We start from the raw sequence: 22,291 nt of genomic DNA, 5'->3' as shown, positions 1-22,291 counted from the left end.
TCTCTCTGCTCAGTGGAAAGCTGCTTGGCTTTTGAATACGAATACTACCACTAATATAAAGATTATTCAGTAGTTTTGTGTCACTGTTTAGTAGTACATGATAAATATTCCATCTCTTTTTCCTGGAAAACTTCCATACCACAGTGTACCGTAACATAGTTTAATTACAGTAGGATGAACGATGTCACCAGTATTAAAAAACATGAAAAATTGAATGATCTGAAGATAATTTTACTCGAATGGTTGTTAGGGGTAACGAGTAGTAAAGTAATGGACGTCATGCATCATATTGAAGAGAAAATTGTGGAACGGAATATCGTTGACTGGAGCGATTTGATAAAGGTTAAGGGTGACCAGTATCAACAAAGGGACTGTCTGGATGAATGGAGACTGCTGATTCCATCTCTCTGGTGCTTTGTCATATTTGAACTTTTGATGATTGAAAGCAAATCCTTTTCTTTTTCTCTCCTTCTCTCCACAGAAACATACCACCCAACTTGAAGTATTTATATATATATATATATATATATATATATATATATATATATATATATATATATATATATATACATACTATATATATATATATGTGTGTATATATATATGTGTGTGTATGTATATATAATTTATATTATATATATGGAAATACTTTTTGTTTTTCGTGATCCATTTAAAAGTGTCGACCATTCCGAAATATGTTATATTGATGTAAACCCTAGGGATTGAGCATCTGTGAACGCTGTGAAGTGAGCGCTAGTTTATCACCTTTCTGGAAGTCGTAAGCATATTTTTTTTTAGTTTTCAAGCTGGAGACAGTTACAGGTTCACACTAAAAGCTGCTTCTTCGCTTAATTCTTTGTGTAAGTTCTAATTGAAAATTAACGGTTTAGTTGCCTTCCATCCTATAGGAAATGGTGGACACTGTAATTTACTAATCTAACATAGCGATTGTTATTCACAGATAATTTTTTTTTTATTCACAGATAACTTTTTTTATATAAAAGGAGAGGTTGTTGTTTTTGTAATTAATTATTTTAATTTTTGAATTTTTTCACTTTCGTTTTAGAACAGTCATGAAACGTTTAACAGTATGTCAGACCATTTCATAAAAGGTTCCCGCTCGTTCTTCATGACAGCATATTGACTGAAGCTTTATGTCATTGTTTCTCCTTTTGTCTTTTGTTTTTTCCCAGAGGGTCGGCTAAATCTCGCGTCGAAGTCAGCTCTTCCAGGCATTCTAAAAGTTGTAATTGTCTCTCTCTCTCTCTCTCTCTCTCTCTCTCTCTCTCTCTCTCTCTCTCTCTCTCTCTCTCTCTGTCTCCTTCCTCGTTCTTTTCCTTCATAGTCTTATCTGACCCTCCCAGTGTTTATTTATAATGCCTTTTTCCTTTTTCTTGTACCATTCTGCATGTTTCTTCTTTCGACGGGTCGTATCTCATCACATTTTTCCAGATCCAGTTTACCCAAGAGGTTTGACATTCATACATGTATCCGAAAAGTGGTTGATGATAGAGTTTGTTTCTGAACGACTGTACTTGATTGCTTGCCTCTGTGTTACGGTTTGTTTCATTTTATATAGTTAAAGTGATACATAAAAATCGCGAATTTGCACATTATTTTTTGGAAAAAAATTACCAAAGGAATTCTGTTAAAATATGAATATTTTTTGTCAACAGTAGTTGAAGTGACATTGGTTAAAATGATTTCTTTATTTTGTTCCAGGAGAAGTCAACGCCTAGGCGGTTGAAGAAGGGGCTCGTTCTCTATAATGACAGGGTAAGTTCACTTTTTTATTCTTCCTAATGTTCCTGGATAGTTTGATTGTAATCCGTTGTCGCTGTCCCTCCCTTTACTACTATCATTTTAAATCTTGTATATATGAGAAGTATTCAGTCTGTAGATAATTGCATGTTGAGTTTTCTTCGTCATTTCCTTAGGATTTCGTATTCCTCGCTGAACTCCCGCAAGAGCCTTGAGTTGTATTTCACTCACATGTATTAATTGAGCGACCCACGATATGAGTAGGTCATGAAATCCACTGATATTGAAAGTATCGCCGTGGCCGACGTACTGTATGTAACAGCTAGTCACGATGAACAATCTACAGAAGTTTTTCGGTTCTGAACCCAACTCTGCCTATGGAAAATTTTCGGATAACGGAAAAAAGCTGTTGTCTGAATTTTTTCCTTTTTGGTAACAGCAGTTTCCAAGGAACTATTCCGTAATTAGAAGTTTGACATTGCATCCCTTTTTCTTTAAGAAACAAAATCTGAATACTTTAAAATTTTAGATACATCACTGTTGCTGCTGTCATTTTGCCATGTTGGTAGTTAAACATCCTATCGCGAGAATCGACCTACGCAAGAGCTTCACATTTTTGGGAAGGCTTGGCTCTCATTAGCCAAGCTCAGACATTTTTGGAATTAAGCTTGCCTTAGCTATCTTTCCCACTTGGTAACCTAAAACTTCAAAATCTTTGTCTTCTTTTACAAAGAATAGTGCAAAAACTGCTTTTAAAATTTAATTATAATAACAAACAAGGAAAAATGTAGTGACTACCATATTACATGTCCATATAACTAAAGAATTCACAGTTTTTGAGAGACCTACTACCACATCCAGTCAATTGATTTTGGAAGGAATGTGAAGACCCGCAGCACCCATGTTGTTTCGTCAGAAGTGATAGGCATAGGGTTCGGTCACACAGCGGTAAAACTTGTCATAAACACAAGTTGGCAGCTAAGCGGACACATCACAAACAGGTTGAATATAACTTGACTTATTGTTAGTCCTAACTAGTGCTTCATTCGATTATCCAGAGTTTGTCAAAAATTAGTTTTCCACCTAAGGGCGTTGCCTTGTTTTGAACCTATATGTGATACGAGTGCGGTCAGTTCCCGACATGTATGGCATGTTTTACTGTAGCTGGACGTACACTCAGAGTATCGCAGTAGTTTGAAGGTGGGTGAGATCTCCAAAATCAGCGGGATTCCCTGTCTTACCAGAGAAAACACTCACTTCACTCATGTGCTTGGGGCTTGGTAGAATTTGCTGATTAGAAAGTGTCACATTTTACCGAGGGCTCAACCACCTGAAGGGTATGTTGCTTGTTTTATTGTTCGGAGATATCTTAGTTTGCGTGGGATTCGTGCCTTCTATGTTTATATATGCAAATAAGGGCCACTGCAATTTCCTCGCATCATGTGCAGCACAAGGTAATTAGAACAGTTGTTTATATTCCAACTTTCTTTGTCAGTGGCTAGGTTAGTAACGTTTTTCAGTGTATGGTATAATATGGAATGTTTGCATTGTTATTGAAATGAATATACTTTCGTCATTTCCAATGTAATTTTCACTATAGAAGTTTTTTCAGAGTGGTTCACTTAGTCTAGTACATAAAGTATGTTCTTGCGTATTTATATGACCTAATCCGGTAACCCGATAACATTATGTCAGTTTCGTTCAAGTTTTGTGAAGGAAGTATTAAGTACATTAGGCATGAGTGGCATTCTCGAGAGGGCGTTGGTCTTCCAGCTTTTAGTTTTGAATTTCTTTTTAAGGGATTATATTATTTGTTATGTTTCCTGTCTTCGTTTTAATTTATTGCCATAGTAATATTGTAATACTGTAATATTGCCATAGTAATACTGTCTTGCTGTCATTTATCGAAATCTTAGTAATCTAGACAGGCAAGGCAGACCCTGGTAGGTTTTTCCTATTTAATTCTTTCAATATTTTTTATACTTTTTAATTTACAAAGATTTTTCCCCAGATGCGCGAAAGTAGGGCATTGTTTACTTATTTCAAAGTGTGTGTGCACTTGCGAAAATTATAGGGCTATCCTCGTTTCAACACTAATTTTTCAAGATTGCTTCCATGTAGATTATAAACGCCATTATATCTTCCCTGGAATCATGTCATTTGCTTCCTGGTAACTAGTTTACACACAGGACATAATTGGGTACTAGCGATTCGTATTTAGATATGGAAAGTTCTGTTCATTTTATGGATAGTTTTGTAAGTCAACTAATTCAAAGCTTTATCCAAGATTGTATATACACGATTTTTTGTCATAACGTATTCAGATTTATTTGAGTGCTTGTTTTTGTCCAGTTAAGGAGAATATTTTTTTTTATCAAAAGCATGAATGTTTGGACAGTTAGCTATTTGTAAGTGCCAGCCAGCAAAAATTTTTATTACGACTTTCTGTTAAGCTTAGACATATCCTGTATTGTTCCAGTAGAATAGTGTTCATTGACCTCTGATAATTGTAGAGTGTATTCGAGACGCGATTGTTGACCAAAACACAAATTGGTACGCGATGTTGTTCTTGCAGCAACGTTCCTAATCTGCTCAAAATCTCTCCGTAAGAGAGATTTTGAGCAGATGAGGAAGCGGCGCAAATGTTGTTGGCGGTACTCAATTTGACTAAAACGTGGATTATATATATACCCCGATGCCTTTATTCCACAGTTCACTTTGTTTTGGCAACGCTAATAATTTATTTTGTCGCTCATTTTGTCCACAAGGTTGCTTTTCGCAGTGCGTTAGGAAAATGTAGGTCCCCCGATAGCTTGGTTGTGAGTATGGGTTCCTTAATGTGCTTGATCTGACCTCTGTAAAATCGAGTTCCTTCTTTGTTGGAATACTATGTTGCCTAGATGCCAGGGGCTTTCCGCTGCTTGTATTTATCAAGTTGATCGTTGACTTATGATTTGCAACTTGTTGGGAGATTACGTTCTCTGCCATCTCCTGTTAGTTTTCTTTCAATAAGGAATCTCACTGTTATCTTGCGGTGGCATGCACAGTCTACTCTTTTTGGAGTATCAGCGCACGCTACTCATCATCTTGCATTGCCATTGTTTGCTTCTCTCCTAACTAGCACAGTGTCCATGTGTACTATTTTCCTTGAGCAGCATCAGTATCTTGAATATTTTTTTAGAAGTTTGATGCGGCTTTGCTGGGTGCTTCCGTATTTTGCCTTGGCAACTTAGGAGTCAACAGTACATCTTATTTCTCTAAACGGTAGGTTGCCAGACCACGATAATGAAATCTTCAGACTCGTTGGCTGCAGCTATAGTAAATTTAAGGGAGGCTGTAATGGTGCCCTTAAATTCCATGCTCCGCATCATAAATATGTTTGGTTACCTGAGCTTCGATTTACTTTCATATAAAGTAATGATTCGTGATATTATGCATTTAGTTTCTACATTTTCATCATCCTCTGTTCTCTGCAGGTAAGGTCAGTATAATAATGGAGGCATGCTGAAGCTGACAGCCATTCTTGCTATTCTGTATTAATCAAAAATCATCCTCACCATCATTATTCTGATTTTTACTAATGTAGGCATTAATAACATTACAACTTGTAATATATAAAATGCATTGTCATTCTTCGAAAAGTAGGCCAGTTCTCTTCAATGGCTAGCTGTTTGTTCTGCAAATTGGGGTCTCGGTGTATTTGCCCATTCAGGAATAGCCTGTATCATTTCGGGTTGGATTATAAATTAAAATACATTTTACTTCTCTCTCTCTCTCTCTCTCTCTCTCTCTCTCTCTCTCTCTCTCTCTCTCTCTCTCTCTCTCTCTCTCTGGGGGAGATCAATAAATGCCATAGTATTTGCAATTAGGACAAGCATCGTGATTCCTTAGAAATAGGAAAATTTAAAGAATATCTCTCTCTCTCTCTCTCTCTCTCTCTCTCTCTCTCTCTCTCTCTCTCTCTCTCTCTCTCTCTCTCTCAATGCTTGGGAGAATTGTTGTTAACTGTCTTAAGAAATCGTGTGTTGTACGTATATACTGAAAAAGGAAAAATTTGCGTGCGCAGACTTTTAATTGAAAAGGCAAGGAGGCAACATATGATAATGCAAAATATCCATGATCATGTCTAGAAACGAGGAAATTGAAATGTGTATTCAGCGAGAGTACGCAAAGCAGTAAAAAAGAAATAAATAAATAAATAAAAGGGAAAACCCAAAGATAAGTTTGGAGAGCGGAAGTGTTAGGCCTTGATCAGGCAGATTTGTATGTAGACTCTCGCGCCAGAGTGGTTCGAAGGCCTTTAGAGATATCAGGAACGTTGACAAAAGATTCCCTTTGTCCCGCAGAGAGAACGAGCAAACATCAGGAAGATAAGGGAAGATCCCAGCTGAGCTTGCCTTGCGGAAGTCACGCTGGTTAACTGAAAGAGGAGAGCGTTAAAATTAAGTGGTTACAGAAAATGAGTTTCAGTGGGATTATCATGGACTTGTAGTCATTATCTCCGCGAGGTTTTCAGGTTTAGTGATATTGTATTTTGCACATTTTTTCCCTCGAACTGCGAAAGGAACATTGTACAAAAACATTGCAATTTGTTTTATCCTCGTGACCTTGTAGAAACTTGATAGTTTCGTATTTTCGTCAGGGTATATTCTCATGTTACACTCATCCTGAGTATAAAGTGGTTGGTCTTTATTCTTAGAAAATACACCAGGATTTTCTCTCTCTCTCTCTCTCTCTCTCTCTCTCTCTCTCTCTCTCAGGTAAATGCAAAATCTATTGTCTTGAAAACTTTGCGGAATATTATTACTATGTGTCGACCATTCAGTGGCATTTTAAAAAAATTGCTTTTATGCTACTTGTTGTAAATATCCTTCATGCATTATAAGCTAAATTACACGTATATTTGCCCTGGTACGAACGCACACGTAGCCAGGATTAGAAGAAATAGAAACTGGGTTAATGAGTTCTGCTGACAAATTTCCAAAATCATTTTATTACTGCAGTAATAACGAGCTGAGTTATATTTGCAGAGTCATGTGTGTGCATGCCTGCTTAGTTGCCTTGCATGCCGGGGAGAGAGAGAGAGAGAGAGAGAGAGAGAGAGAGAGAGAGAGAGAGAGAGAGACATTTTGACTGGATCGGCGGGGCACGTTTCGAAAGAGCAATATTGACGCTTATCAGGATAGGGACGAGTCAAAGGAAATGAATGCCGGACATTAGAGGAACGAAAAATGGCTGCGTGAGCGGAGGCGGTGAAAAGTCTAGAGAAATGGGTCTTCGCAAGGAAAGGAATACGAAGAAAAAGGAGAGAGAGAGAGAGAGAGAGAGAGAGAGAGAGAGAGAGAGAGAGAGAGAGAGAGAGAGAGAGAGAGATCAGGAAGATTAAGGTTCAAACATGAACGTGGAGTGAATTTATAACTATGCATTTATAGCCTTGAACTATTCAAGACATTGGGAGAGATTTTATATTCATCTTATGAGATTCAGTTGGGAAGTTTAAGACAAATTATTATTATTATTATTATTATTATTATTATTATTATTATTATTATTATTAATCCCTTTGGGTGTGTGTGTGTGTCTGCGTCCATAATTGCATACATCACAGATACTTTCAGCCCGTACATCTTTGTATTTGTTGATTATATTAATACGTATCTAATACATAAAACGCAGTCTGTATCCATATATTCATTCCTTTTTGGTGCATAATACGTAATTTGCAAGGAATTCACTCCACGTTCAACTACCACAAAGCATTAAACAGGAAAGGAAGAGAAACAACGTAATTGATGTATGATAAAACTGAATAATCACTTTAGTATTATTGTCATTCTGGATTGAACAGCAGCACTTGTATGTATATATGTGATATATATATATATATATATATATATATATATATATATATGTGTGTGTGTGTGTGTGTGTGTGTGTGTGTGTGTGTGTGTTTTGTGTGTGAAATTTTTATCTTTCTCACCATGGAACGAGAGAGAAAATGTGTCTATGTGCATGTGTATAAATGTATTATATATATACATATATATGTATGTAAGTATGTTGTATGTATGTATAAACATGCCCTGACTAAACAGTGTAATTATAGTTTCGAATATTTCATTAGTGGTTTTATGAGAATCATTTGCATGAGCATTAGCACTGTATTTCGTAAAAGAGAAAAGTGAAATTGGGAATTGACTGAATTGATTTGACCTTTATTCACAATCACGTCAGTGGATATTTCCAATTTGTTTTTCCTGTTGCCGGACTAGTCGCTTTATGTTTCAGCGTATTTAAGACGTGGAATAATTTAATCACAAAATTTTATGGCAGTCGTTTATTTCAAGGGCAGTGCCTTTTCAGAGGAATTAGCCAGAGGATCATTGTTAGCACTGTGATGGGTTTTGTGACGCAAATCAGGATTTGAATTCTCTTTAAAACAAAATCACCAGGTTAACAAGCCAACAACATTACCTGGCCACCGGGCCCTAATACTTATCGCCGATTCTGCTGAGCTTCGAATAAAAGTGAAAATGAGAACTTCACCCAAGTTTTTTTTTTTTTTTTTTTTTTTTTTTTTTTTTTCCAGGACGTTGCTACCAATGTGTTGTAGAGTCATATTCAGGCACTTGACGTTTTTGCGTAGATAATTACCTTTGATCACGAGAGGGTATGTATTTTTTTTTCCACATAAAAGAAACTAGTTTTAGAACTAATGTTGCATCGCCATTAGATCGTCATTTACTCCTCCTGTCTTTCCGGTTGAAAGTTAGTGAACGAGCGACCAGTATAAAGTTTTTAATTAGTGTTTTCTGTTGACATTTTAATGACGAAGATGATCCCGAATGATGGCAAACCCAATTTTAAAGGACACTTGGCGTAAATGCAGTCGGAAAACAGTGTTCCAAAGATTTATCAGTTTTAAGCAAATGGCTCGAAGGAATGATCTAATTGATTGATAATTGGGTTTGTGTTTTCAGTGCAGTAATGTCAGTGTTATTTCAAAGAGTAGTGGATAAGAGAATACCTAGCAAAGCAAGTTCATATGTATCTACCTAACCTAATATATTATATATATATATATATATATATATATATATATATATATATATATATATATATATATATATATATATATATATATATGTATGTATATATATATATATATATATATATATATATATATATATATATATATATATATATATATATATATATATATATATATATATAGTGTGTGTGTGTGTGTGTTTGTGTAATGAAGCAACTCAATTATTCTTGGTTTAAAAATTATCCTCTCTTCCTTGAGTGCACTACTTTGAATTATCTTATTTATTCACTGCCTTTTTTTGTTGGTTAGTTTTCCGTGGGTTTTGGATTAAATGTATGTTGTTGGAAGAGCAGTTACGTGAGCAAATGTTCTTGACTTTGTTTAGACCTGAAAATGTGAACAAGCATAGTTATAAAGCTTTATCATAGACTGCAGAGTGTTTAGGAATATGTAAGAACGTTGCTTATGACCAGTAGATTCAGTTAAGTTTCTCTCTCTCTCTCACACACACACACACACACACACACACACACACACACACACACACACACACACACACACACACACACACACAGGAGAACCTTAAATGTTCACTCTCAGTAGGGTTACTATACTAGTGTTGTTGAGAGAGAGAAAGAGAGAGAGAGAGAGCTGGGTGACAAAATACAGTTACTTACGACATTCCTGAAACTCTTCGAATACTTTTTTCATATTTCTGAAGCATCTTTGTGGTCCGCAAATTTCAACCTGGTGTTCCGTCCAAATTTCTGTTTTTTAATTATTAAAACGTCACATTCAACTCTTTTTATAAGTTCAGTGGAGCATTATGCCTCGAGTTTCAATATCCTGAATTTTTCATTAATAAGAAAAACCGGGTACAAATATTGAAGGGAAAGACCGAAGGATACCAAGAGGGCTGTTTGAACCAAATTGAGGAATGACCTTAGAGTTAGTTTGAGGAAAGGAGGATTTGTTAAGGACTTCATATGCCTTCGTTTGGGAAGGAGAGGTAGCGAGAGGCAATAAGGTTGGGAAAGGGGAAGGGGTTGATGTGGGGGCGGGCCCCGGGTATGGAGGATCAAGGACTGAAGCAGAAATTGTGTGGTGGTTAATTTCCCACGGGATTGGCGCGAGTCCCTATTTTTGATTTGTGATAAATATTTTAATTAGTACCCTGAGGTGTTTTCTGGACCCTTTTTATTTTATTAAGGGATCCGTGGGCGAATATGCATGAGTCTCTCTCTCTCTCTCTCTCTCTCTCTCTCTCTCTCTCTCTCTCTCTCTCTCTCTCTCAGGCAGCATGAGCGAGCGCGCTTTTGATTACTGAATAAAGAGATGAGCCAAAGTGGGAAAGATAGGTATCGGAAATTGTACTGAGGGTATGAGGAAATTAGGCTACACTGGCATAAAGATAACGAAAGTCAACATTTTAAGATATTTTTTACAGTTAGCAATAGTAGCAGAGTAAATTATATACTAAATTATATACTATATATATATATATATATATATATATATATATATATATATATATATATATATGTGGATGTGTGTGTGTTTTTTCCACATACACTCTGGAAAGCATTGAGCAGTTTCAACCAAACTTGGTATACACATGACTTACTATCTCGAAAAGAACATTGTGGTGGTAAGACATCACTAGCACCAAAGGGGTTTTGGGGGTGGAAGGGCTTTCCTGAAACGGGGCTGGTTCTGCCAGTGAAACGGGGCTGGTTCTGCCAGTGAAACAGCTAACTTATGCCCACGAATTTATCAGTAACTTTAAGAATTTCGGTATGCATGTATCTTACTATATATGTGGAAAAGAATACTGTGGGGGTTAAGTATACCTTAGTTTAACCAGACCACTGAGCTGATTAACAGCTCTCCTAGGGCTGGCCCGAAGGATTAGACTTATTTTACGTGGCTAAGAACCAATTGATTACCTAGCAACGGGACCTACAGCTTATTGTGGAATCCGAACCACATTATAGCGAGAAATGAATTTCTATCACCAGAAATAAATTCCCCTAATTCTTCATTGGCCGGCCGGAGAATCGACTGTGGGGGTAAGGCATCAGTGGCACCAAAGGGTGTGGGGGTTGGGAAGAGGGTGACAGAGAGAGAGAGAGAGAGAGAGAGAGAGAGAGAGAGTTTATCGTTTGTCATTTAGAGATTTCCCAGGCAGCGCCAGGTTGTCAGCTAGTATGTGTATATATATATATATATATATATATATATAATATATATATATATATATATATATATATATATATATATATATATATATTATATATATATATATATATATATATATTATATATATATATATATATATATATATATATATATTATATATTATATATATATATATATATATATATATATATATATATATATATATATATATATATATATATATATATATATATATATATATATATATATTGAGTGTATATGTCAGCTGTTTCACCTATTAGGGATGGTCACAAAAACAACAAAAAAAAAAAAAAAAAAGCCACAAGTTATTGTCACGTGCGTAAGTTTAACTTCTCAGAAAGCTTCCACAAAATAAACAGCCTCATATACACCTGCACAGAAAGCTCATCTGCGCCATTCATCTTTTTATCTTGCCCGCACTCTCCATCTTCCCGGATATTAAAGGCCTTTGTTAACGCCTTTCATGTTTTCTATCCAGAACTTTGAAGGCCACCTCCCTCTCTTCCATCCTGAATTTACTGAGCTACATGATTTTACCAGTCTATCATCCTCCATTTTTCCCATATGACTAGACCATCTCAAAATATACTGAGCCAGCCTTCCTGCTTTGTTAGCACTTTTACTACTTTCGACTATCTCCACATTTTTCACGTTTCAGTTCTCATACTAGGCATACTACACAAACAGTTCGTCTACACAAGCCCAACCCTTTTCTTACATTCGCGATTAGCATCCAGACTTCACGCACCCTTACTTACATTTTCCCTGTACTTCCTCCCGTTGCTGACATTTTCAATGTCTCTCCTGAATCTCCCAAGTCAGTATTGAATCAACTATTCCACATTCCATTAATGACCAATTTTCGCATCCCAAAACTTTGCAGCTACACGGCTTGCCGTTTTCTGACTTTCACATCATTCTATCCTTATAGATATTAAACATACATACATACATACATACATACATATTTTTCAGTTGGTTTTTCCGTAATTCATCGAAGTAGACATTTCTAACTACATGCCCTTTTCCATCTTGGCTGCTGCCCACCATTGTCGACTAACCAACGTCTGCATATTTCACCGCTTAACAGATGCTCGTTGGTTGTATTCAGGACAGTCTAAAGTCATTGCAATATGTGGGATTGAACGGTCACATTTTAACTGCTGACTCTGTGATGGAAACCCGTGCACAGAAAACTTACACATTATTTGCCGTTTCTTAACGTATACAGTACTCAGAGTGCACTGTTTACTTTACCTTGCACACTTTCTTACTCTTCTGTTAATATAGCTCTTCCTAATTGTACCCATAGTAAAAAATGACTGTGATATAATGGAGGGTCCAGATGGCAAGCCCCAACCCAAGTACATTACGTACCGTTCAGAAGTTGGGACCAAATTACTTTCATTTTGCATACACACACACACACACACGCTCACAAACACGTATGTGTGTGTGTGTGTTACATTTCTAGTTAATGATTAAGACTCCACTTGTTTAGAGATTATCCCTGTTCCATGTTCAGAATTTTTCAACCTTCTCTTCCATAATTATTTTATTCGGAATTGGCAGCGCTCGATTAGTCTGGGTTCCCACAGCTGCAACTGGAGGTAATGTGTTAATCCGGTTATTGTTGTATTATGTACCACAGTTATCTCCATATTTAACTTTAATATTCATAGTAGTCATTACATATTGGATCATTTTCAACCAATCTTTTTACCAATTTTCTTAAACATTATTCTTTGTAGATTAAGTAGATTTTTCAAATTATTTGTCAACGATTAACATCCAGGACCGTACTGTTTTGACCGCAGTCACTAATGTAAAGTATCGGAGCAACCATGGAAGTGTCTGCCTCCTTTGTCATGAAAATAGATCGCATTTTATTTACTGTCTTTTGGTCGTATAAATTGCGGAACGCGGGGGATTTTCTCCAAGATTTTTGCTCGCGGGAAAAGAAAATAATTTCTCTCTCTCTCTCTCTCTCTCTCTCTCTCTCTCTCTCTCTCTCTCTCTCTCTCTCTCATTTGTCGTACGGAAGAAATGCTAATTTTCTTTCGTTCATATAAACAAATGGGATGGAGGGGGATATCCATCGCTCATTGTCGGTGCCATTAATTTTGAGATGTCACCATTGGCTCGTTGGTTCAATTAAAATGTAAATGGGGGGAGCAGAGGGTCAGGAGAAGGATTTCAATTACACGAACCTTCCATCCCGGACAGCAGGACGTTGTTAGTTGTTAGTAAGACATTTTATTGAAATGTAAATCATCCTTTTTATCATGACCGATGACGTGAGACATTGAAAAAAAAATCGTTGAGAGCGTGGCCGTTGGACACTCTCTTCTTTATAGTTCGTTCATTGACTATCCAAGTGTTTCAAAAAACCTTAAATTTTATCGTTTTTGAAAGTAATTCCTCCATAATTATATGTATACACACGTGTGTATAATTTGTATGTATCTATGCACATACAGAGGCATACATACAATCATTCACATATTAAATCGTAACTGTGTATATTTATGTGGATTTAGTGATCATAGAATTGAAAACGTTTAGAAATCTCTTTTCCGAGCTTTCCCCTTACAATGATTTCCGTCATCTCTCGAGCAGTGAGAGATGCGTAAAATATGTTCATTCATCATAGCATGGTTAGTATAAGAAAGAATTATTGGAACAGATTGATACACAAAGCAGACCTGTCTAGTAGAAACTTGATATTTCACAGATTGGAACTCGCCTGCGCCAGTATTTGACATCTATCGAAATGGTTTACTACATTTGACATTTTTTTTTTAGTTTTATGTAAAAGAAAGCTATCGAGATGGCTTTTTGTCTGTCCGTCGCCCCTCAGATCTTAAAAACTAGTGAGGCTAGAGGGCTGTAAATTGGTATACTGATCATCCACCCTCCAATCATCAAACATACCAAATTGCAGCCCTCTAGCCTTAGTAGTTTTTGTTTTATTTAAGGTTAAATCTATCTATGATCGTGCGTCTGGCACCGCTACAGGTACCAGCAACACAGGCCACCGAAATTTTCATGGGCCGTGACTGAGAGTTTCATACAGCATTATACGCTGTGCAGAAAACTCGATTGCGAAGAAATTTCGGCGCATCTTTTGCTTTTTTTTTTTTTTTTAGTACATACACTTCCATACCAAGCAGAAGCTTTTACTCGAAAAGAGTTTAATAATATTTTTGACAGTTTTTTTTATATTAATATGAATAAACATGAAGCATGCAGTCCTGTTTTGCGCAAAGAACGTCACTGGTACATAGAATAAACGCCCTTTTCTGTCGTGTCCTTGAATATTTCCAGCAAAATGTTGCATGAACTAGACACAGATGAAGGAAAAGTTTTGTAATGAGAACGTCAGTGTGGTAACATGCATAAGCAGCATTGTTTTCTCTTCGTTTTTTGTAAGCTGTTGACGTTGCTGGTCAGCCAGCCACTTGAACGTGCTGCTGATGTGGCCGTAGTTGGGAGTTACACACGTGCCACTTCAAGTGTTTTTCTTGAATTGTCTATTTTTTTCCATTTGCGGAGGCGATTTGCTTTTGATGCAACTAAGCTGATTAAAAAAATTGACCATTATGCCCAATTAATGCCCTTATTGAGCCATCCCCTCTCTCTCTCTCTCTCTCTCTCTCTCTCTCTCTCTCTCTCTCTCTCTAGATCCATTTATTCTCTTGACATTTATTCTTTGGTAGGTAGCCATATTGCCTTTGAGGTCATCCTTTATGTGGAAATGGTAACGGACGCTTCAGCGATGACATAATTGTCGGGGGTAATTTTCGTGTCATGGGCGGGCTGGGTGACGTACGAGGTGTATTAACAATCTTAGACTGAGCTCCCCCTCCAGAATAATCCCTCTTCCCCCCAGACCGTCCTGTGGACGTCATTACCGTAATCATAGCCGTCTCCTCAAACATCACTTGCCACAAAGATGAACTGATGTGTAGATAAGGAAAAAAAAAAAAAGATTGGAGATAATCAGTTGATACAATGTGGCTGGTTATCACTGACTCAAAAAGGAAGAATTATTGGTTCCCTTAGTGAATACACAAATTATGGTCAGTAAACGCCTTTATTAGCTGTGGAAGTCAAGGTGGCTGCCTTCTCTTTACTTACCTTATTTTCCCGGCCGAAAGGTATTAAGTACAAGGCAGTAAAGAATGCATGGCAAGGTGATAAGAACATTTAAAAGTCTTTTTTGTTAATTAATGCGTATTGGCTGAGTATTTTTATTGCCTGCTAGGAAAGGGTTTGTAGTTTCTTATATTTCGTGGCGTATATTTTACAACCTTTGCCAGGCCGGGGCCTTTTTATAAAATGTTAAACGCTTTTCAGTTCATTGAAAGCAGGGCTTCTATAGAAGCCCATGATGATTGAATTTTTAGCTGAAATGCATGGAATTTGAAAGTAATTTTGAACTTCATATTTTATTCTTTTTGAAAAATGTTGTTCTGATAATTACATGAAATTATATTTCAAATGTAGTTTCCATATTTTCCGAAGAAATTCTTGATGTTCGCAGTTTTAAGTATTTGACTACCAGTAAATGAATACCAGCAGTCACCATCTAATGCGTCTCTGTTGAGTGAAATGCGAAGCAACCAATCAGACAGTTTCTCTTCCAGCTTAGTCCCATGAAAAGTAGTTCCAGGCTAAAGTAGCTTCATACTCATATTTGAGTACGAGATGAAACAGGGGAAAACAGCCCGACATTTTTGGTAATACGATTGTTAGGAGTTTTCCTTTCATTTCTCGAGGGCCTGCTAATATACTTGGTTGAATGACTGCTCCTATAAACGAGAATAATCAGCTCTGAGCTGAACGTTGATGCCTGATTTTTTTTTTTTTTTTTTTTTAATTACGCCAGGTATCGGTCGTTCACGAAGGTCTTGGCGGTTGCATTTTCCTGAACTTTTAAACGAGGTCTGAATTGCCTTGAACTTGATTATTGATATTGCATGAAAAAGTGCAATCTGGTTGCTTCAGAGTTAGTCGTTTGTGATTTTTTGAGAGTGCTGTAAGAAGATAATTTTGTGGAAAATATGAAAATTGTTTACCGTTGTATATTTATTGGTTTGTGTTTTGTTGTTCACCTCGTGTTTATCAAGTTATGTTTTTTTTCATTAATTGATAAAGCCCTCTGCCAAGCATTGCTCATGGACATGAAAAGCTCTTCACAATCCTCTGTCCACTCTTAAAGTGCTGGATATAATGCTACCATTGTTTTTAAAACCTTTCTCTTTTGTGGCATAACAGGGCAATCAAGTTTAACTGTTAAACGTATCACGGTAAAGTCCTGGGAATTAAATATCTGCATAAGACTTGAGCCTTACAATGATGTGACGGGGTATTTGTCAACTAACCCAGCTTGTCGTCGTACCAACTTTATTGCGAGGAAGCAGGAGGCCTTTTTAATGGAATAAAATACAGACCATATATATATATATATATATGAGTATATATATATATAAATATATATATATATATATATATATATATATATATATATATATATATATATATATATATATATATATATATATATGTATGTATGTATTTATATATATGTATATATATATATATATATATATATATATATATATATATATATATATATATATATATATATATATATATATATATATACACATAGTATTTTGAGTCTTGGCAACTTTTTAAGTTAAACCTTCGAGGGAGGTGATTCACATTTTATTTATCTGTTTAGTCGCTTGGGATTCAACTTAGTTGACTGAGCAAGTATCAAACGCAAAGATATTCGCTAGGCGCGTATATATTCAGCGTTAATTGATGCAACGCGAGGGAATGATATTGAGCATAAATGCACAGTCTACATTAGTACAGCGGCTTTTCTTGTATAGGTATTGATTTGGGAATTTGAAAGATAAAAATTGAGATGGCTCTACAAACTGCTGTTTATCTCAAGTGAAGGGTATCCATGATTTCCCCTAAAACCTTTTTCCAAATCGGCATATTTTATTCATTCATGTTATGCGGCAATATTCTTGAATTTATTGGACAATATGTCTGCTACAAACGAGGGGTCTCTGCTGCAACTTGCACCCCCCCCCCCCGTCTTCATTTTGTTTCTTTCATAGCTTATAAAGTTTCCATATATTTTTCACATTTTTTACCTACGTTATAGGAAATTGATCTGTATGTACGGTTTATGTCTTTTACATTGTATACAGAGGGAACGGTTTTATATGTACTTCTTGATGTCCAGCTGAAGAATTAGCGAAATCATCACCCTTTCAACCCATATTAAATGGTTGAAGTTGTTTGTGGTAAATGCTTTAAATGCAGGAGGTTTTTCTTCCAACCCCAGATTCTCTAAGCATTGCAAAATGATTCTCTCTCTCTCTCTCTCTCTCTCTCTCTCTCTCTCTCTCTCTCTCTCTCTCTCTCTCTCTCTCTCTCTCTCTAGCCTGTTTCCTTTCGTTTTGCCATCCTGTTCCTATCCCTCTTCATCACTCCCCGCGAGCGAGATTACTAAAATGGTTCATCGGAGCAGGAAAATGCAAGATGGAGGCCTCTAAGTGGTCGAGATTCGGGAGTAGGGCTTTAATGGGCGTGGTGAAGAGGGTGTTCGTAATTGGATGGGATGTTTTGGTGGGTGGAACCCCAGAGATGTGGAGGTGAGGATGTCTGTGGGGATACATGGCCGCTGATGATGAACATCACTTCAGGGAAGGGACGTGGAAAGGAGTTTTCTTATTCTGATTTTCTTTCAACATTTCATCTTTAATTTATCTGTTCACTCCATCATCGTCGTTAGGTGAATGGATATCGGAGAGAGAGAGAGAGAGAGAGAGAGAGAGAGAGAGTTGGGGGGGAGGGAGGGGAGGGAAAAACTATGGTAAATACTGGAAGCGAGGGAGAGGTTTTCCGAGCTGCAAATGATTAGGGGAAGGGGCAGAACTAACGCCGGAAAATAAATAATTTAAGTCACTTGCTTAATGTGTTTACTTTCGTTGAGTTTCCCCTCCATGATTAAACAAGCAAATTAAGTGCTGCTAATGGATTCTGTGAAAGCCCCCGAGATGAAATAATACTTCATGCATGTACAGAAATTAATTTTGACTACGGAGATTGTACGCTGGCAATTATCTATGCAATTAAAGAAATGTGTGTTTGCACGCTCACGGTAAATTTAGCTTGAATTTCGGGCGTTTTTCTTGGTGTGCTCGTGGTTGTGTGTGTGGGTGTCTGTGGGTTCACTAGTCAGCCATTTTACGTTGAATTTTAAAGAAGTAGATAACATTTTATCACAAAGTCATGGATAAAATAGGTACTGATTAATAATTTTTTTATTAAATTATGAGATATCTAACGAGGAACTAAACTGTGGCAACAAATGAATTCCTGAATATTAACCCCCCTCTCTCCTCTCTCTCTCTCTCTCTCTCTCTCTCTCTCTCTCTCTCTCTCTCTCTCTCTCTCTCAATTGCATCTCTTCTTTACTGAATTAGTATATTTATTTCGTAAGCATGTTGTAACTATTCTGTATTAATTTCACTCCCCTGTTTACAAAATATCTCCACGTTGTAACAGTCCAATCTACGGAAGTTATTTTATGGAACTGCCGTCTGGGGTTTTAAGATTTAACCAGGTGATTTTATCTCAGCCAGCTAAAGTTTGTGTATATGTACGATCTTAAGAGAAGAAAATTTCTTAATTTTGGAAAGGCTCTAGATTTTACCTTTTTTTTTTATCACACCTTAACACTTTCAGTGAGGGGAAATGACAGTTCTCGATAAATTTCCGTACGTGTTTAAGGATTGTTTCTGTAGGAACGCCAACGAAGGGCGTGTACTTTCTGTTGACTAGTGAAACACTTAAGCCTTTGTAAGGATGAAAGTTAAATACTATTTATTGGGATTTGTGCAAGAGACGATTTTATAATAAAAAGTGTATCAATAGACTTTTTATTATAACATCGTCTCTTGAGTTGCCCACGAAAGAAATCTGTGCGAAAGTCCCGTTGCGATAATCATGTCTCTCAATCCCAGGTTGCTCACGTCATTCCACTGAATTTATCTGAGAATCAGACTTTTCTTATTCAGTTACATGAACGTTTGTCTAGCAAGCTTCTGATATTTTGGCTTGTTTTACGCAAATTTTGACACATTATACAATAATAAAAACAATATTTGTCTTCATGGGATAGGTAGCCAACAGTTCTAAGTAAGCGAGGGTATTCAGTCACTTATTTGCTTGATATTTAATCTGGCTGTCTATCCGTCAGGTCAGCCCGTCACGCTTACTTTGTCATCGAAACTCCTCTTGACAAACTTCGTAGAAAGGCAGACCATCATGCGAAAAGATGTGTGGAAGATGAGATTTCTCGAGTCTCTTCGTCGGTGTTCACTTGATTTTTTAATGTTTACTAAAAGGTAAAATTATGGTTCTAAATATTGTAGAACTTGCAGAAACCCTCTAATAAAAAAAAATTTTTGGACTACCAGATGTGGACATGTATACCCACTAATGGAGCCATTTCATATGGCACCATGGTTAGTGACCGTGTGACCGTGGAGAAAATTGTCGAATCTATCTACTGTTGTAAGGTTGGTGTCCCACTTTCGTCAGTCGGAAGTGGTTGTGGGTCGGATGTGGGCAAATATTGCTAAAGCAATAACCTCAGGATGCTTGTTTTATAAAAGCAGAAATATTCTGTAATGTGGAGTACATGTATCAATAAGGATTTTTTGGAATTCATTGTATGCTTAGAACAAAATACGTTAAATTCTCGTCCTTACTATCAAAATCTTAAGTTATTTAGACCATATCTCATACATTTTCCCCCATAAAGTGGGTGGCTTCTGGTTACTCTTCAATTCTTTGAGATAAAATTGTGAGCCCCATGCCTTTTTTCTTTATTGGACACGACCCACTACAGCCGACCAACTTCAGGTACATAATAGATTTGCTTAGATCAACAGAGGCACAATAAATTTTTCGGGAAAGGTGTCATATACTTGGAACTAAGTTTGTCTCTCAGTGTTTGATGTTAGGTGTGTGTATATATATATATATATATATATATATATATATATATATATATATATATATATATATATATATATATATATATGTATGTATGTATGTATGTATGTATGTATGTATGTATGTATGTATGTATGTATGCACACACACACATTTTGCACCAGCTGTGCTGCATTTTATCTCATACCATTTTCGACCTCCATCATAGGAGCGCCATCTGCTGGTTGTGCATCAGTTTGGAATTTCTCCTGGGAAGTCGTTGAATGTGATTGAAATACTCGACTTTTTTCCCCTCATGTCAGGTCACTGGGCCGTATAGCTGTGGGAATTTAACATTACAAGGCTTAGATTTTTCCCGGAAATGGCTTACTTTACGAGAGAGAGAGAGAGAGAGAGAGAGAGAGAGAGGTCTTCAAATCTTAAAGGAGGACATTATGCCTTTCATCTTGCCATTTTGCCTCGATCTTCATTCGCCTTGTGCTCTGCTAAACCTGAATGCCAAACAGAATACTCTCTCTCTCTCTCTCTCTCTCTCTCTCTCTCTCTCTCTCTCTCTCTCTCAGTTGAGGAAGTGTCAAATGGCAGGGTATTAATTCCGGTAATAAACGTTTCAACAGAGTTGGAGTGATGTTTCCTGAAAGGGCGTCCAGGATTCCTCTCGTTAGGGTCCCTTTGATATTCAGATCCCTGCCGAAGTATTAGAGAGTTGGGCAAGTGAAAAGAGGGGAAGGGGGAGGGGTGGTGTTTTGTGGGTCTTAGGTGTCATGTGTCTCTGTTGGTATTACGCTTTCATGAATAAATGTTATTTCCTTCTGTAGAAATCTTTGCATTGTAATGAACTGTAGTTTCCTTTGGCTTTATCTTCTTTTTTGTAAGAGAAGGGTTTGCTGAATTGAATATTATTCCTTTAGGAGAAGGTCGTATTGGATTCCACGCTTGAGAAACTTTCAAAGAGCAATTTGGTGTGGGCTTCTGGTTAGCAAATGCTATGCTGGTGTGTGAAACCTGTTCTGAGAACCTGTACTATGCAGAAACGCCTAGTTAGGGGTCTTTATAGAATTTGGAGCAGTGTAATACTGCTCTGGAATTATTGATAATAAAGTCATTGTCCATGCTCATTTCCTGATTACCTTATCGAGTGTATATTTTTTTTTTATGTGTGTCAGGTAAGCTGCTGACTGAACAGCACTTTTGATGATATTATTAGATACTAAAACTGAGATCTTTTGTCACTGTTCATATTTAATATCGGTTGCTTTCATAAAGCGTGAAATTACTTTGTTTTTTGATATTATGTTTCAGGTACCTTCGTTTTGTTTTTATTCGGTGTAGATATAATTCGTACTACCTCAGATTATTTTCCTTTTATTCCGTACGTTTCCTTTGTTCATTGTTTTCTACAAATGCCATTATTTGTGACAAACTCTCTTGATTGACCCAGGTTTAAGGCAGCGATGTTTCTCCTCAGCCATGGGGAAGTAGTTAATTGCTATTGTATTCGTGCAGTCTTTTCCCCTTTATCTAAAAAATATAAATATTCTTTATATTATCATATCGCCTTGAAAAACCAAAGAAATAGACAAATAGAGTCAGGCCCAAATTTTGTTTTACAGCCACCTCTCTCTCTCTCTCTCTCTCTCTCTCTCTCTCTCTCTCTCTCTCTCTCTCTCTCTCTCTCTCTCTCTCCATGCATGTGTGTGTATGCAAGTATACTTTCTTTCTTTTCTCTCCCTTCGTCCACCCTTCGACACACGTCTCTTCCATCAGAGTCGAAGCTTTCTCCCCTGGAGTCCCGTTGCCCAATGGATTATCATTTCTTGGAAAATGTTATTTTAGTTGGAAGGGAACGTTTTGGAAATTTCCTCGTGAATGCCTTTTTTTATGCTTTCCACCTATGTTTTTAGTGCTTTGGGGGATATTTTGTTTTTGTTAGCAGTTTGTCATTACTGCGATTTTAGAGTAGTTTATGTATGTATGTATGTATGTATGTATGTATGTATGTATATATGTATGCATATATATATATATATATATATAAAATTGTATATATATATATATATATATATATATATATATATATATATATATAGAGAGAGAGAGAGAGAGAGAGAGAGAGAGGGGGAAAGGGAGATTTAAAGGAGATTTACCACTTTAAAGACATCCCTCCCCCCAAACAAGCACATATTGGCACAGAGACCCTCCTCTTCA

The 22,291-nt window shown here is 36.7% G+C and overlaps 1 protein-coding gene across 3 annotated transcripts in view; it reads left to right on the top strand.

Moving 5' to 3' along the window:
- The window catches only part of bsk (mitogen-activated protein kinase dJNK), a 493,348-nt gene that overhangs the window by 347,744 nt on the left and 123,313 nt on the right, over positions 1-22,291 (top strand). For all 3 annotated transcript variants that reach the window (XM_067108797.1, XM_067108798.1, XM_067108799.1), the window contains one exon: positions 1,723-1,776. The gene's annotated coding sequence lies outside the window, so the exon portion shown is untranslated. The remainder of the gene's footprint in view (positions 1-1,722; positions 1,777-22,291) is intronic.

Source organism: Macrobrachium rosenbergii, chromosome 9 (genome assembly GCF_040412425.1).
Source record: "Macrobrachium rosenbergii isolate ZJJX-2024 chromosome 9, ASM4041242v1, whole genome shotgun sequence".
NCBI lineage: Eukaryota > Metazoa > Arthropoda > Malacostraca > Decapoda > Palaemonidae > Macrobrachium > Macrobrachium rosenbergii.
This window is presented reverse-complemented; position numbering and strand designations above follow the sequence as displayed.